Below are 7869 nucleotides of genomic sequence, written 5' to 3' on the forward strand. Positions count from 1 at the left end.
GGTCATGAGGGCCTTGTTGCCAGGGAGAGAAGTTTGGATTTAACTCAGGAGAATGGAGAACCAAAGAAGGATCTAAACAGTGGAAGGGAGGGGCGAGCGGGAGACATAATGTGGTTGGCGCTGAAGGAATAGCACACTGGCTGCTGTGTGACTTGTGCAATGGGAGGGGATTGAATCCCAGACGGGAAGGCAGATCCAGGCAAAGATGAATGAGAGCAGACCTGAGCAGTGGGAGTGGACGTGAAAAGCAAGGGGCGGTTGTAAGGATGGGCAAGAAAGAAAACTGAGAGGGCTTAGAGGCCGAGTACATTTGGGAAATGAGTGAAAAGGAAGAATTTAGAACAGCTCCCATGTTCTTGACTTGGGCAACAGGTGGTGCCATTTCCCAAGAAGAGCTGCTCCTGGGGAAGAGATGCTGCTGTAGAGTCAAAGAGGGTGCATCTGAGATGGCTGAGGAATAGGCAGAAGGGGAAAGCGTCCTAGTCAAGGCAATAAGAAAACAATAAATACAACTAGCATATACACCGCACTCAACAGTGTATGCAAAACTGCCATTAAAAAAGTGAGGCATGCCTGGCACAGACAATGAGGGGAAGAGGCCCAAAGGGAGTTTATCTGGACAGTAAGAAGAGCCCGTTTACAGAGAGCATTGAAAATCCAACACTAGAGGTTAGGCTGGATTCAAAATGTAGAGGAAACCCCAGAAGGACTTATTTTCTGGGAAACTCTAGAAGGGCTTCATTTGGAGGAAAGTATATTCAGGAATATTTATTTGGGTAAATTCCAGATGAAGATAGTGGGAAAGGGGCATTTTGAATTGGCTTCCAACTCTTGAAACCAACTGTAACCAAAATAAAAGATCAAAAAATGAAAAAGAAACTTCCACCTTCAATAAATAGGGAAAAAAAATTATAAAACAAAACTGTGAAGAATGACTACCAAATGAAGAAAATTTTGGCTTAAAATGTGTGAGAACACAGACCCAACATATCCCTGTACAGACTCGGAGAAAGAGATCAATTTACCTAAAATTAAGTGTCGTGTTCCTGAGCATGGACTGAATAATTACCATCTAAAGACAAAATAGATGGTTGAGAAAACATAAAAGCTTAACAATCACCATCCCTTAATGAATTATATCTTTTTTTTCTTTAGGGCCATTAGTTGGCAACTATTATTTCATCTTGTGAAGAGCCATTTTTCTAAAGGTAAGTAATTACTTCAGCTTTCTTTTTCTTCTGTTAAATATAAAAAATATATTTAATATAGTAATTTTTATTTTCAAAAGCATAAAGATGTTTTTGTAAAATTATTTATCTAGCCTTCTATCTGCAAATTGATTCATTTAATGAACATTTATTGAGTACCTGGTATATGCTAAGCATTGTTCTAAGCACCGAGGACAAAGCAGTGAAAAAACATTGCCTTCATACAACCTACATTTTAGTGGTGGATACAGGCCAAAAAAAAGAACCATATAGTTTTATATAGGAACTATGTAGTATCATACATAGGAATTATATAGTATACTTGTAGGACTGATAAGTATTATGAAGAAGAATGAAGTTAAAGGGTTAGAGAGCGATAAGGAGTAGCAGCCAGAAACTAGTTTAGATGTGGAGGTCAGTGCCAACCAACCACTCAGAGGTGGTGGTATTTGATCATGGACTTAAATGATGTAAAAAAGAAAAGTCACACAAAAATTTAGGAGAAGACCATTTCAGGCAGGGAAAATAGCAAGTGTAAAGGCCCTGGGGCAGAAATAAGCTTGGTACGTTCAAAGAATAGAAAGGCCATTGTGGCTGTTGTTTATTGGGCTTTTATGTCATTGTAAGAATTTTTTATTTTATTGTTAAGTATGGTGGAAAGTCACTGAAATGTTTTGAGTGGGAAAATAATTTGATGTAATGTTTTTAAAACTCTTGGCAACTTTGTAGGGAATAAACTGGCAGGACAAAAAATGGAAACGGGGAATATTCGAGGAAGCTGTTGTCATCATCCAAGCAAGAAATTTATAGTGACCTGGACTAGGGTGAGAAGGCCGAGAGAGGTCGAGGTACGAGTTGTAGTTAGTTTCTAAGGATATTTCAAAGCCGAGTGGGCATAGCTTGCTGATATGGGGAGTGAGATAAAGAGAGGGATTGTGGATGAGTTTTAGGCCTAAGAAATTGGATCAGTCATGGTAATATCTGCCAGTTTGGGGAAGCAGAGGAAGGAAGGAACAGATTTTAAGAGTAATCCCGATAGGATTGATATTCTCCAATTGATAAAAGTGATTATTCCTAGTTGATGAGGTGTGGGGGTAAAACCATTTTTATCCTTGTACTTGTCTATGTTGTCTGCATTTTTATAACAAACATAATTCATTTTTACATAGCAAAGGAAAGTCATTTTTTCTAAAGAAAGATTTTCCAGGTAGCTTTAAGAATGGGAAACCAGAATGGAGGCAGTTTTCACCATGTAACCAGGCTGAAGTGACAGAGGCGTTCTGGTGTTGTGGAGAGCTCTGAGCTTTGGAGTCAGAAAGCTAATTTAATCTCCAGATTTGCCAAATAGAAATTACATGGTCTGGGAAATTCATTTGCGTTTTAGAGGTTCTCATATATGTAAATGGAATATAATGGTCTCAGGAAAGATTGAGGTAATGATCAAATGGGATTATGTGAGTAAAAGCATTTAGTCATTCAATCATCCACTCACTCAACAAGCGTTTATTGGGAACGTACTACATGCCTGTCTCTACTCCAGTTGCTGGAGACACACCAGAAAACAAAGGAGATCAGTTCTCTGCCATCAAGGTGCTTATATCCTCACATAGATGGTAATAAGTACTTTAGGGAAAGATTAAGCAGGGCGAGGTGGAAAGGAAGTGCTGGAGACAGGGTTGGTTTCTCCTCATCCTCTGGCTCATTGTCATTTGGTGCCATTTGTGGACATGGTTTGTCTCTGCAAGGCTCTGCTCTGGCTCCAGGGACTGGGGCTGGGGGGTGGAGGGTAGGGAGGATGGGTTGCATTAGGCATGGATGCCTGTTAGAAATGCTAGTGGACATGGGAGGTAGGCAGTTGGAAACACAGTTCTGGAGTTCAGAGATGTAGAAGCAAGAGGTATAAATTTGAGAGTCGTCAGCTTATAGTGGGATTTGTGGGCGAGTAAGTGCAGGTAAAGAGAAGAAATTCAAGGACAGAGCCCTGGCAGACTCGGGGTGCGGGTGGGTAGGTCAGCATGATAAGGAAGAACCAACAGGCTCTTCCCTCTTCAAAGCTATCCCCATAGTCCCTCCACATTCCTCTGCCTCTTTCATCAGGTGAATGTCTTCTCATTCAGATCTCAGATCTCAGTGCATACACTACCTCCCTCACTTGTTTTCTTAAATGTATCTAGCACATTGAACTGCAATTAAGTGGTGAGCAGTAAGATAAATTAGCCTGGGCCTTCACTGAGTTGCTCTTCTACTGGGAGAGACAGCCAATAAACAAATACACAAGATAATTATAGAGGGATAAGTCAAGTACTCTGACTGAAATAAACAGGAGCTAAGACCAGGCCTCTTCGGATGAGATGATCAGGGGAAGGCCTCCATGTGTAGTTGACCATTGTGCTAAGATCACAAGTATTAGATGAGCTGGGAGAACATTCCAGGCCAGGAGAATTGGAAAGAGCTTGGTCTGTCCTGAGAACTGAATTTCCTTACTTGCCAGTTTGGGCCAGGTTCTCTTTGCCCTGCACTCGCATGACACTTAAAATACAAATATCTCTCAGAGAGTAATTGGTGGTTTGAATTGAGCTGGACTCTTGATTCATTTGTAGGTCCAGCCAACTGATATTTATTAATCAGGCTTCAAGTACATTGAGACTGCTCTGCAGAAGCTCAGAGTTCCTGCTGGAGGACACAAGGAAACTTTAAAACTAAGGTAACTGAAGGTGTGGCTTGGGAAGGTTGGTTAACTTGCTCAATAAAGGCAAGCGCTCTCTCTCTCTCTCTCTCTCTCTCTCTCTCTCTCTCTCTCTCTCTCTCTCTTCCCCTCCCCCCTCCATCTAGGGTCAAGGGAGGGGTAACAGGAGGAAAGAAGATGACTTCCCCCCACCTGCCTACTTGAGGTAAGTATCCCTCAACCTCCTGCAACCCTTTCCACGTTTCAATGCGCTCCTTTTTTTGCTCACATTTCTCTGGTGGATTCTTTCTCCTGCTGCATAGCTGTATTCACTGGAATTAGCTGAGTAGGATAGTGGGCTCACTGCACCAGAGGGCACGGAGTCCAGGCCCCCACCCCTACTTCCTAGTTATGTGACTCTGGGCAAATCCCTCCCCTAAGATGGAATTACAGTATCCTCCTCCCCGCGCTGTTGTGAGGATAAAAATCTAGAACTAGCTGGTACCCTGTGGGGCAATGTGGAATTGGGAAGTATTATTCATGTTTGTCTAAGGCAGAGTGGAGACCTGGTGGTTCAGGCAGGCGCAGCTTTGAGGACACTAAGAACCCAGGAAGAAGGAAGTTTCTAAAATTAAAGCGAGGAGAAGAAACAGAGAGAACCCTGAAGATGCCATTGGGCCAGGCCTACTATCGGTCGGTCGTGTGCAGGGCTGGCTTCCCCGGATGAGTTAGGACCCTGGGTGGATGTCAGACAAGTGATCTTTCTACTCTCGCCTTCTCCCAAGAGCCACCATTCTGCCCGAGACTTAAGGTATCAGGAGGTGTATTAGTTTCCTGTTGCTGTAGTGAAAAAAATGACCACAAGTATAGAGGCTTCAAACAACCCCAATTCATTAGCTTACCGTTCTGGACATCAGAAGTCTGAAATGGGTCTCACTGGACTAAACTCAGGGTGTCGGCAGGGCTGCCTTTCTGGAAGCTCTAGGGGAGACAGTGCTTCTTTGCCTTTTGCCGTTGTTAGAGGCTGTTTGTACTCCTTAGCCCCCTTCCTCCGTCTTCAAAGCCAGCAATGACTGGAGGAGTCTTGCTGACCTCTCATCACCCTGACTCTGCCCCTCCTCCTCCCCCTTTCAGTTATAAGGACACTTGTAATTGCACTGAGCGCACCTGGATAATCCCTCCAGCTCAAGGTCTGCTCTTCAGTGACCTTAATTTCATCTGCAGACTTCATTTCCCCTGCCATGTGACATACTGTATTTGCAGGCTCCGGGGATTAGGATGAGGGCGTTTCTTGGGGTGCCATTATCATACCTACCACAGGGAAAACCAGACTCGATCTAGTTCAACTCCCACATATTCCCCAGTAAGCCCAGGCCTCTCCGACCCTCCAGAACTAAGTTAAGGGCCCCTGCGGGTGGTCCCATGTGGTTACGTCCATCACTCTTCCTCCAGTGTTGTGCCTGTTCACTCATCTGTATCTTTGAGGGTAGAAACTGCCTTTTTTACTCTTGATTGCCTGTCTCCTCACTACAATGTAAGCACTACAATGTAAGGGGTCTTTGTTGGTTTTAGTATAGCTAAAAAATAATCACGTAAGTAAAGCCTTCAGCCATTAGTAGTAATTAATATATACAGAGGGTGCCAAAAAAAATGTATACACATTTTAAGAAAGGAAAAAAACTATTCAAATAGTAATACTCAATATATACCGAGAACAAAAGATGAATACAAGTCACGTTTGACTTCTGCATTTACAAGAGATACTCAAAGTGGTTACCATCAGCATCCAGACACTTCTGATGACGGCGAACTACTGCTTGAGCAACGTTGACCAAAGTGTCCACTTGTATGCATTTATTTTGCACCCCCGGAATACATATATATATAAATTAATATATTAATAACATATTAATCCATTAACATATCAATTAATATATATCTTAATTGAATGAAGGAATCGTACCCTCAACACCCAGCGTGGTCTGGAGCACAGAGAAGATGCTTAATGGCGCTGTTGTTCCTATTACTACTGCTAATCACATGATTGAGTCCTTACTATGTGCCAGGACTGTGCAAAAGGCCTTACATACATTATCTTATTTGATCCACACAACTCATGAGGAAGGAGCTGCTTTTTCTCCTTCCTATACAGAAGGAAACTGAGGATTGGAGAAGTTAATTAATTTGCCCACAGTCAGCTGCCCTAAAAGGGAGTTGAACTTGTATTTAACATCATATCCCTCTGCATCTGCTAGATGAAATAAGTCAGACAGAGAAAGACAAATACTGTACATTTTCATTTATATGTGGAATCCAAAACACCAAACTCATAGAAACAGAAGTAGAATGGTAGTTGCCCAGAGCTGAGAGGTGGGGGAAATGAGATGTTGGTCAAAGGGTACAAACTCCCAACTATAAGATGAGTAACTTCTGGGGATGCAATGTACAGCATGGTGACTATAGCTAACGATACTATATTATATTATTGAAAGTTGCTAGGAGAGTATGTCTTAAATGTTCTCAACACACACACACACAACTATGTGAAGTGATGGAGGTGCTAACTAACCTTACTGTGGTAAACATTTTACAATATATACATGTATCAAATCATCACGTCGTATACCTTCAATGTACACAGTGTTATACATCAATTATATCTCAAAGAAGATGGAAACATTTTTTAAAATATCATATCCCTCTGACACTCAAGCTCCTTCTACTTCTAATGCTGTTGAGAGGCATTGTATGCCCTCCTGCTCGCAATTGCAAGGGAAGGAGTGCCAACCTCGGCCCTGATATACAGAGGGTATTCCCTGTTTACAACCACCTGAAATTGAAGCAGGCAGGGAGGGTGCATCTCTCCCCTAGAGAATGGGAGTCATCTGTTTAGCATGAGCAAGGTCCCCAGAAGAACTCTAGGCACATTTGCCAGAGAAATGGGAAGACTTATGCAGAGGAACAATTTGGGGTTATCTGGGGGCCACTAAGTCCAGCCTTCAGCAGTGACAGTAGATATTGTCCTAGGACTTAATGTATGACAGCATTAGTGATGCTTTCTCAGCCTTCTCCCTTGATCCCTGCCTTCACCACCTGGGGTGTCAGGATCTCATCAGAAAGTTAAGGAATTTTAGCTGTGGGTGGAAGGCAGCAGCCCTGTGTTACTGCCAACTTGGTACTTATCTTGGGCCAATTCTCTGGACCAAGTGTGGGTCAGACTGGCCTGGCTATAGAGTGTCCACCAATGTATTCAAGATGGAATAGCTGTCTTTACTGTCAAGTTACACAAACACAGGATTTCCCTGGGAATGTTTGCTAAAGGCAGAGCAGCAGGATGCAAAAGGAAAAGTGAATAAATGGGTTCGTTCGTTCACTCATTGAACAAATGTACACCTATGGCAGGCTGTGTGCTGGAGGCTCGGGATGGTCCTGGAGGGCAGGAACGATGTATCAACAGAGTTGCACTGTCTCGGACCACCTACCCCCTAGCACAGTGGCGAAGTGCACAGCAGGCAAAGCAGTAAGAGAGGGAGATACAAAAACTGATTGTAGCAGCAATTGCAAAAGGATGTGAGAAGACTCAGGATTTGGAGCTGGGTTAAGCTACCTGGGGAAACAGCAGGAGCCATAGCGGGAAGGCAGGTGACCAGGGCATGTGCACAAGACAGTGGGCAGTATGGCTGGGCTGCACTGGAGCGAGCTGTTTGGATTTTACGTAGTGTATGAAGAGCCCCTGAAACTTTGTTGTTTGGCTTTAAGCACCATTATTGAGGTATAACTTACATAATCGTAAAATTCGCCCATTTTAAGGGTACCGGTCAATGATTTCTAGTAAATTTACCGAGTTGTGCAACCCTCACCACCATCTAGTTTTACAACGTCCTCACCGCTCCACCAGGATCTCTCGTGCCCATTTACAGTGAATCTCCATGTACCTCCAGCCCAGGCAACCACGTTCTGTCTCTGTGGGTTTCTTTTGCAGGAAATTTCATACGA

Source organism: Rhinolophus sinicus, chromosome 15 (assembly GCF_057876585.1).
Source record: "Rhinolophus sinicus isolate RSI-liver-muscle chromosome 15, RSI-T2T, whole genome shotgun sequence".
NCBI lineage: Eukaryota > Metazoa > Chordata > Mammalia > Chiroptera > Rhinolophidae > Rhinolophus > Rhinolophus sinicus.